The following is a 10,439-nucleotide window of genomic DNA, read 5'->3' as shown; positions in this document are numbered from 1 at the left end:
TCACCCTCACTCACCCTCAAACATCAGCCCAGAGACACTCACCCTCACTCACCCTCAAACATCAGCCCAGAGACACTCACCCTCACTTCCTCTCAAACATCAGCTCAGAGACACTGACCCTCATCACCCTCAAACATCAGCCCATAGACACTCACCCTCCCTCACCCTCAAACATCAGCTCAGAGACACTGATCCTCATCACCCTCAAACATCAGCCCATAGACACTCACCCTCACTCACCCTCAAACATCAGCCCATATACACTCACCCTCAAACATCAATCCAGAGATCCTCACCTTCACTCACCCTCAAACATCAGCCCAGAGACACTCACCCTCACTCCTCCTCAAACATCAGCTCAGAGACACTGACCCTCACTCCCCCTCAAACATCAGCTCAGAGACACTCACCCTCACTCCCCCTCAAACATCAGCTCAGAGACACTCACCCTCACTCCCCCTCTAACATCAATCCAGAGACTCTCACCCTCACTCCCCCTCAAACATCAGCCCTGAGACACTGACCCTCATTCACCCTCAAACATCATCCCATAGACACTCAACCTCACTCACCCTCAAACATCAGCTCAGAGACACTGACCCTCACTCACCCTCAAACATCAGCTCAGAGACACTGACCCTCACTCACCCTCAAACATCAGCCCAGAGACACTCACCCTCACTCACCCTCAAACATCAATCCAGAGACCTCACTCCCCCTCAAACATCAATCCAGAGACACTCACCCTCACTCCCCCTCTACCATCAATCCAGAGACACGCAACCTCACTCCCCCCCAATCATCAGCCCAGAGATACTCACCCTCACTCGCCCTCAAACATCAGCTCAGAGACACTCACCCTCACTCACCCCCAAACATCAATCCAGAGATACTCACCCTCACTCACCCTCAAACATCAATCCAGAGATACTCACCCTCACTCACCCTCAAACATCAATCCAGAGATACTCACCCTCACTCACCCTCAAACATCAGCTCAGAGACAATCACCCTCACTCACCCTCAAACATCAATCCAGAGACAATCCCACTTACTCACCCTCAAACATCAATCCAGAGATACTCACCCTCACTCACCCTCAAACATCAATCCAGAGACAAGCACCCTCACTCACCGTCAAACATCAATCCAGAGACACTCACCCTCAAACATCAATCCAGCGACAGTCACCCTCACTCACCCTCAAACATCAGCCCAGAGACACTCACCCTCACTCACCCTCAAACATCAGCCCAGAGACACTCACCCTCACTTCCTCTCAAACATCAGCTCAGAGACACTGACCCTCATCACCCTCAAACATCAGCCCATAGACACTCACCCTCCCTCACCCTCAAACATCAGCTCAGAGACACTGATCCTCATCACCCTCAAACATCAGCCCATAGACACTCACCCTCACTCACCCTCAAACATCAGCCCATATACACTCACCCTCAAACATCAATCCAGAGATCCTCACCTTCACTCACCCTCAAACATCAGCCCAGAGACACTCACCCTCACTCCTCCTCAAACATCAGCTCAGAGACACTGACCCTCACTCCCCCTCAAACATCAGCTCAGAGACACTCACCCTCACTCCCCCTCAAACATCAGCTCAGAGACACTCACCCTCACTCCCCCTCTAACATCAATCCAGAGACTCTCACCCTCACTCCCCCTCAAACATCAGCCCTGAGACACTGACCCTCATTCACCCTCAAACATCATCCCATAGACACTCAACCTCACTCACCCTCAAACATCAGCTCAGAGACACTGACCCTCACTCACCCTCAAACATCAGCTCAGAGACACTGACCCTCACTCACCCTCAAACATCAGCCCAGAGACACTCACCCTCACTCACCCTCAAACATCAATCCAGAGACCTCACTCCCCCTCAAACATCAATCCAGAGACACTCACCCTCACTCCCCCTCTACCATCAATCCAGAGACACGCAACCTCACTCCCCCCCAATCATCAGCCCAGAGATACTCACCCTCACTCGCCCTCAAACATCAGCTCAGAGACACTCACCCTCACTCACCCCCAAACATCAATCCAGAGATACTCACCCTCACTCACCCTCAAACATCAATCCAGAGATACTCACCCTCACTCACCCTCAAACATCAATCCAGAGATACTCACCCTCACTCACCCTCAAACATCAGCTCAGAGACAATCACCCTCACTCACCCTCAAACATCAATCCAGAGACAATCCCACTTACTCACCCTCAAACATCAATCCAGAGATACTCACCCTCACTCACCCTCAAACATCAATCCAGAGACAAGCACCCTCACTCACCGTCAAACATCAATCCAGAGACACTCACCCTCAAACATCAATCCAGAGATACTCACCCTCACTCACCCTCAAACATCAATCCAGAGACACTCACCCTCACTCACCCTCAAACATCAGCTCAGAGACACTCACCCTCACTCACCCTCAAACGTCAATCCAGAGACACTCACCCTCACTCACCCTCAAACATCAATCCAGAGACAATCACACTCACTCACCCTCAAACATCAATCCAGAGACACTCATCCTCACTCACCCTCAGACATCAATCCAGAGACAATCACCCTCACTCACCCTCAAACATCAATCCAGAGACATTTACACTCACTCACCCTCAAACATCAATCCAGAGACAATCACCCTCACTCAACGTCAAACATCAATCCAGAGACACTCACCCTCACTCACCCTCAAACATCAATCCAGAGACAATCACACTCACTCACCCTCAAACATCAATCCAGAGACACTCACCCTCACTCATCCTCAAACATCAATCCAGAGACAATCACCGTCACTCACCCTCAAACATCAGCTCAGAGACAATCACCCTCACTCCCCCTCAAACATCAATCCAGAGACAATCACCCTCACTCAACGTCAAACATCAATCCAGAGACACTCACCCTCACTCACCCTCAAACATCAATCCAGAGACAATCACACTCACTCACCCTCAAACATCAATCCAGAGACACTCACCCTCACTCATCCTCAAACATCAATCCAGAGACAATCACCGTCACTCACCCTCAAACATCAGCTCAGAGACAATCACCCTCACTCCCCCTCAAACATCAATCCAGAGACAATCACCCTCACACTCTCTCAAACATCAATGCAGAGACAGTCACCCTCACTCACCCTCAAACATCAATCCAGAGTCACTCACCCTCAAACATCAATCCAGAGACAATCACCTTCACTCACCCTCAAACATCAATCCAGAGACAATCACCCTCACTCACCCTCAAACATGAATCCAGAGACACTCACCCTCACTCACCCTCAAACATCAATCCAGAGACACTCACCCTCACTCACCCTCAAACATCAATCCAGAGACAATCACCCTCACTCACCCTCAAACATCAGCCCAGAGACACTGACCCTCACTCACCCTCAACCATCAGCCCATAGACTCTCATCCTCACTCACCCTCAAACATCAATCCAGAGACACTCACCCTCACTCACCCTCAAACATCAGCCCTGAGACACTGACCCTCATTCACCCTCAAACATCAGCCCATAGACACTCACCCTCACTCACCCTCAAACATCAGCTCAGAGACACTGACCCTCACTCACCCTCAAACATCAGCCCAGAGACACTGACCCTCACTCACCCTCAACCATCAGCCCATAGACTCTCATCCTCACTCACCCTCAAACATCAATCCAGAGACACTCACCCTCACTCACCCTCAAACATCAATCCAGAGACACTCACCCTCACTCTAACTCAATCATCAGCCCAGAGATACTCACCCTCACTCCCCCTCAAACATCAATCCAGAGACACTCACCCTCACTCCCCCTCTACCATCAATCCAGAGACACGCAACCTCACTCCCCCCCAATCATCAGCCCAGAGATACTCACCCTCACTCGCCCTCAAACATCAGCTCAGAGACACTCACCCTCACTCACCCCCAAACATCAATCCAGAGATACTCACCCTCACTCACCCTCAAACATCAATCCAGAGATACTCACCCTCACTCACCCTCAAACATCAATCCAGAGATACTCACCCTCACTCACCCTCAAACATCAATCCAGAGATACTCACCCTCACTCACCCTCAAACATCAGCTCAGAGACAATCACCCTCACTCACCCTCAAACATCAATCCAGAGACAATCCCACTTACTCACCCTCAAACATCAATCCAGAGATACTCACCCTCACTCACCCTCAAACATCAATCCAGAGACAAGCACCCTCACTCACCCTCAAACATCAATCCAGAGACACTCACCCTCAAACATCAATCCAGAGATACTCACCCTCACTCACCCTCAAACATCAATCCAGAGACACTCACCCTCACTCACCCTCAAACATCAGCTCAGAGACACTCACCCTCACTCACCCTCAAACATCAATCCAGAGACACTCACCCTCACTCACCCTCAAACATCAATCCAGAGACAATCACACTCACTCACCCTCAAACATCAATCCAGAGACACTCATCCTCACTCACCCTCAGACATCAATCCAGAGACAATCACCCTCACTCACCCTCAAACATCAATCCAGAGACATTTACACTCACTCACCCTCAAACATCAATCCAGAGACAATCACCCTCACTCAACGTCAAACATCAATCCAGAGACACTCACCCTCATTCACCCTCAAACATCAATCCAGAGACAATCACACTCACTCACCCTCAAACATCAATCCAGAGACACTCATCCTCACTCATCCTCAAACATCAATCCAGAGACAATCACCGTCACTCACCCTCAAACATCAGCTCAGAGACAATCACCCTCACTCCCCCTCAAACATCAATCCAGAGACAATCACCCTCACTCACCCTCAAACATCAGCTCAGAGACAATCACCCTCACTCCCCCTGAAACATCAATCCAGAGACAATCACCCTCACACTCTCTTAAACATCAATGCAGAGACAGTCACCCTCACTCACCCTCAAACATCAATCCAGAGTCACTCACCCTCAAACATCAATCCAGAGACAATCACCTTCACTCACCCTCAAACATCAATCCAGAGACACTCACCCTCACTCACCCTCAAACATCAATCCAGAGATACTCACCCTCACTCACCCTCAAACATCAATCCAGAGACACTCACCCTCACTCACCCTCAAACATCAGCTCAGAGACACTCACCCTCACTCACCCTCAAACATCAATCCAGAGACACTCACCCTCACTCACCCTCAAACATCAATCCAGAGACAATCACCCTCACTCACCCTCAAACATCAATCCAGCGACAGTCACCCTCACTCACCCTCAAACATCAGCCCAGAGACACTCACCCTCACTCACCCTCAAACATCAGCCCAGAGACACTCACCCTCACTTCCTCTCAAACATCAGCTCAGAGACACTGACCCTCATCACCCTCAAACATCAGCCCATAGACACTCACCCTCCCTCACCCTCAAACATCAGCTCAGAGACACTGATCCTCATCACCCTCAAACATCAGCCCATAGACACTCACCCTCACTCACCCTCAAACATCAGCCCATATACACTCACCCTCACTCACCCTCAAACATCAATCCAGAGATCCTCACCTTCACTCACCCTCAAACATCAGCCCAGAGACACTCACCCTCACTCCTCCTCAAACATCAGCTCAGAGACACTGACCCTCACTCCCCCTCAAACATCAGCTCAGAGACACTCACCCTCACTCCCCCTCAAACATCAGCTCAGAGACACTCACCCTCACTCCCCCTCTAACATCAATCCAGAGACTCTCACCCTCACTCCCCCTCAAACATCAGCCCTGAGACACTGACCCTCATTCACCCTCAAACATCAGCCCATAGACACTCACCCTCACTCACCCTCAAACATCAGCTCAGAGACACTGACCCTCACTCACCCTCAAACATCAGCTCAGAGACACTGACCCTCACTCACCCTCAAACATCAGCCCAGAGACACTCACCCTCACTCACCCTCAAACATCAATCCAGAGACCTCACTCCCCCTCAAACATCAATCCAGAGACACTCACCCTCACTCCCCCTCTACCATCAATCCAGAGACACCCAACCTCACTCCCCCCCAATCATCAGCCCAGAGATACTCACCCTCACTCGCCCTCAAACATCAGCTCAGAGACACTCACCCTCACTCACCCCCAAACATCAATCCAGAGATACTCACCCTCACTCACCCTCAAACATCAATCCAGAGATACTCACCCTCACTCACCCTCAAACATCAATCCAGAGATACTCACCCTCACTCACCCTCAAACATCAGCTCAGAGACAATCACCCTCACTCACCCTCAAACATCAATCCAGAGACAATCCCACTTACTCACCCTCAAACATCAATCCAGAGATACTCACCCTCACTCACCCTCAAACATCAATCCAGAGACAAGCACCCTCACTCACCCTCAAACATCAATCCAGAGACACTCACCCTCAAACATCAATCCAGAGATACTCACCCTCACTCACCCTCAAACATCAATCCAGAGACACTCACCCTCACTCACCCTCAAACATCAGCTCAGAGACACTCACCCTCACTCACCCTCAAACGTCAATCCAGAGACACTCACCCTCACTCACCCTCAAACATCAATCCAGAGACAATCACACTCACTCACCCTCAAACATCAATCCAGAGACACTCATCCTCACTCACCCTCAGACATCAATCCAGAGACAATCACCCTCACTCACCCTCAAACATCAATCCAGAGACATTTACACTCACTCACCCTCAAACATCAATCCAGAGACAATCACCCTCACTCAACGTCAAACATCAATCCAGAGACACTCACCCTCACTCACCCTCAAACATCAATCCAGAGATACTCACCCTCACTCACCCTCAAACATCAATCCAGAGACACTCACCCTCACTCACCCTCAAACATCAGCTCAGAGACACTCACCCTCACTCACCCTCAAACATCAATCCAGAGACACTCACCCTCACTCACCCTCAAACATCAATCCAGAGACAATCACCCTCACTCACCCTCAAACATCAATCCAGCGACAGTCACCCTCACTCACCCTCAAACATCAGCCCAGAGACACTCATCCTCACTCACCCTCAAACATCAGCCCAGAGACACTCACCCTCACTTCCTCTCAAACATCAGCTCAGAGACACTGACCCTCATCACCCTCAAACATCAGCCCATAGACACTCACCCTCCCTCACCCTCAAACATCAGCTCAGAGACACTGATCCTCATCACCCTCAAACATCAGCCCATAGACACTCACCCTCACTCACCCTCAAACATCAGCCCATATACACTCACCCTCAAACATCAATCCAGAGATCCTCACCTTCACTCACCCTCAAACATCAGCCCAGAGACACTCACCCTCACTCCTCCTCAAACATCAGCTCAGAGACACTGACCCTCACTCCCCCTCAAACATCAGCTCAGAGACACTCACCCTCACTCCCCCTCAAACATCAGCTCAGAGACACTCACCCTCACTCCCCCTCTAACATCAATCCAGAGACTCTCACCCTCACTCCCCCTCAAACATCAGCCCTGAGACACTGACCCTCATTCACCCTCAAACATCATCCCATAGACACTCAACCTCACTCACCCTCAAACATCAGCTCAGAGACACTGACCCTCACTCACCCTCAAACATCAGCTCAGAGACACTGACCCTCACTCACCCTCAAACATCAGCCCAGAGACACTCACCCTCACTCACCCTCAAACATCAATCCAGAGACCTCACTCCCCCTCAAACATCAATCCAGAGACACTCACCCTCACTCCCCCTCTACCATCAATCCAGAGACACGCAACCTCACTCCCCCCCAATCATCAGCCCAGAGATACTCACCCTCACTCGCCCTCAAACATCAGCTCAGAGACACTCACCCTCACTCACCCCCAAACATCAATTCAGAGATACTCACCCTCACTCACCCTCAAACATCAATCCAGAGATACTCACCCTCACTCACCCTCAAACATCAATCCAGAGATACTCACCCTCACTCACCCTCAAACATCAGCTCAGAGACAATCACCCTCACTCACCCTCAAACATCAATCCAGAGACAATCCCACTTACTCACCCTCAAACATCAATCCAGAGATACTCACCCTCACTCACCCTCAAACATCAATCCAGAGACAAGCACCCTCACTCACCCTCAAACATCAATCCAGAGACACTCACCCTCAAACATCAATCCAGAGATACTCACCCTCACTCACCCTCAAACATCAATCCAGAGACACTCACCCTCACTCACCCTCAAACATCAGCTCAGAGACACTCACCCTCACTCACCCTCAAACGTCAATCCAGAGACACTCACCCTCACTCACCCTCAAACATCAATCCAGAGACAATCACACTCACTCACCCTCAAACATCAATCCAGAGACACTCATCCTCACTCACCCTCAGACATCAATCCAGAGACAATCACCCTCACTCACCCTCAAACATCAATCCAGAGACATTTACACTCACTCACCCTCAAACATCAATCCAGAGACAATCACCCTCACTCAACGTCAAACATCAATCCAGAGACACTCACCCTCACTCACCCTCAAACATCAATCCAGAGACAATCACACTCACTCACCCTCAAACATCAATCCAGAGACACTCACCCTCACTCATCCTCAAACATCAATCCAGAGACAATCACCGTCACTCACCCTCAAACATCAGCTCAGAGACAATCACCCTCACTCCCCCTCAAACATCAATCCAGAGACAATCACCCTCACTCACCCTCAAACATCAGCTCAGAGACAATCACCCTCACTCCCCCTCAAACATCAATCCAGAGACAATCACCCTCACACTCTCTCAAACATCAATGCAGAGACAGTCACCCTCACTCACCCTCAAACATCAATCCAGAGTCACTCACCCTCAAACATCAATCCAGAGACAATCACCTTCACTCACCCTCAAACATCAATCCAGAGACAATCACCTTCACTCACCCTCAAACATGAATCCAGAGACACTCACCCTCACTCACCCTCAAACATCAATCCAGAGACACTCACCCTCACTCACCCTCAAACATCAATCCAGAGACAATCACCCTCACTCACCCTCAAACATCAGCCCAGAGACACTGACCCTCACTCACCCTCAACCATCAGCCCATAGACTCTCATCCTCACTCACCCTCAAACATCAATCCAGAGACACTCACCCTCACTCACCCTCAAACATCAGCCCTGAGACACTGACCCTCATTCACCCTCAAACATCAGCCCATAGACACTCACCCTCACTCACCCTCAAACATCAGCTCAGAGACACTGACCCTCACTCACCCTCAAACATCAGCCCAGAGACACTGACCCTCACTCACCCTCAACCATCAGCCCATAGACTCTCATCCTCACTCACCCTCAAACATCAATCCAGAGACACTCACCCTCACTCACCCTCAAACATCAATCCAGAGACACTCACCCTCACTCCCCCTCAATCATCAGCCCAGAGATACTCACCCTCACTCCCCCTCAAACATCAATCCAGAGACACTCACCCTCACTCCCCCTCTACCATCAATCCAGAGACACGCAACCTCACTCCCCCCCAATCATCAGCCCAGAGATACTCACCCTCACTCGCCCTCAAACATCAGCTCAGAGACACTCACCCTCACTCACCCCCAAACATCAATCCAGAGATACTCACCCTCACTCACCCTCAAACATCAATCCAGAGATACTCACCCTCACTCACCCTCAAACATCAATCCAGAGATACTCACCCTCACTCACCCTCAAACATCAATCCAGAGATACTCACCCTCACTCACCCTCAAACATCAGCTCAGAGACAATCACCCTCACTCACCCTCAAACATCAATCCAGAGACAATCCCACTTACTCACCCTCAAACATCAATCCAGAGACACTCACCCTCACTCCCCCTCAAACATCAGCTCAGAGACACTCACCCTCACTCCCCCTCTAACATCAATCCAGAGACTCTCACCCTCACTCCCCCTCAAACATCAGCCCTGAGACACTGACCCTCATTCACCCTCAAACATCATCCCATAGACACTCAACCTCACTCACCCTCAAACATCAGCTCAGAGACACTGACCCTCACTCACCCTCAAACATCAGCTCAGAGACACTGACCCTCACTCACCCTCAAACATCAGCCCAGAGACACTCACCCTCACTCACCCTCAAACATCAATCCAGAGACCTCACTCCCCCTCAAACATCAATCCAGAGACACTCACCCTCACTCCCCCTCTACCATCAATCCAGAGACACGCAACCTCACTCCCCCCCAATCATCAGCCCAGAGATACTCACCCTCACTCGCCCTCAAACATCAGCTCAGAGACACTCACCCTCACTCACCCCCAAACATCAAT

Source organism: Heterodontus francisci, chromosome 25 (genome assembly GCF_036365525.1).
Source record: "Heterodontus francisci isolate sHetFra1 chromosome 25, sHetFra1.hap1, whole genome shotgun sequence".
NCBI lineage: Eukaryota > Metazoa > Chordata > Chondrichthyes > Heterodontiformes > Heterodontidae > Heterodontus > Heterodontus francisci.
The sequence above is the reverse complement of the archived record's forward strand: the minus strand, read 5'-3'. Positions refer to the sequence as shown.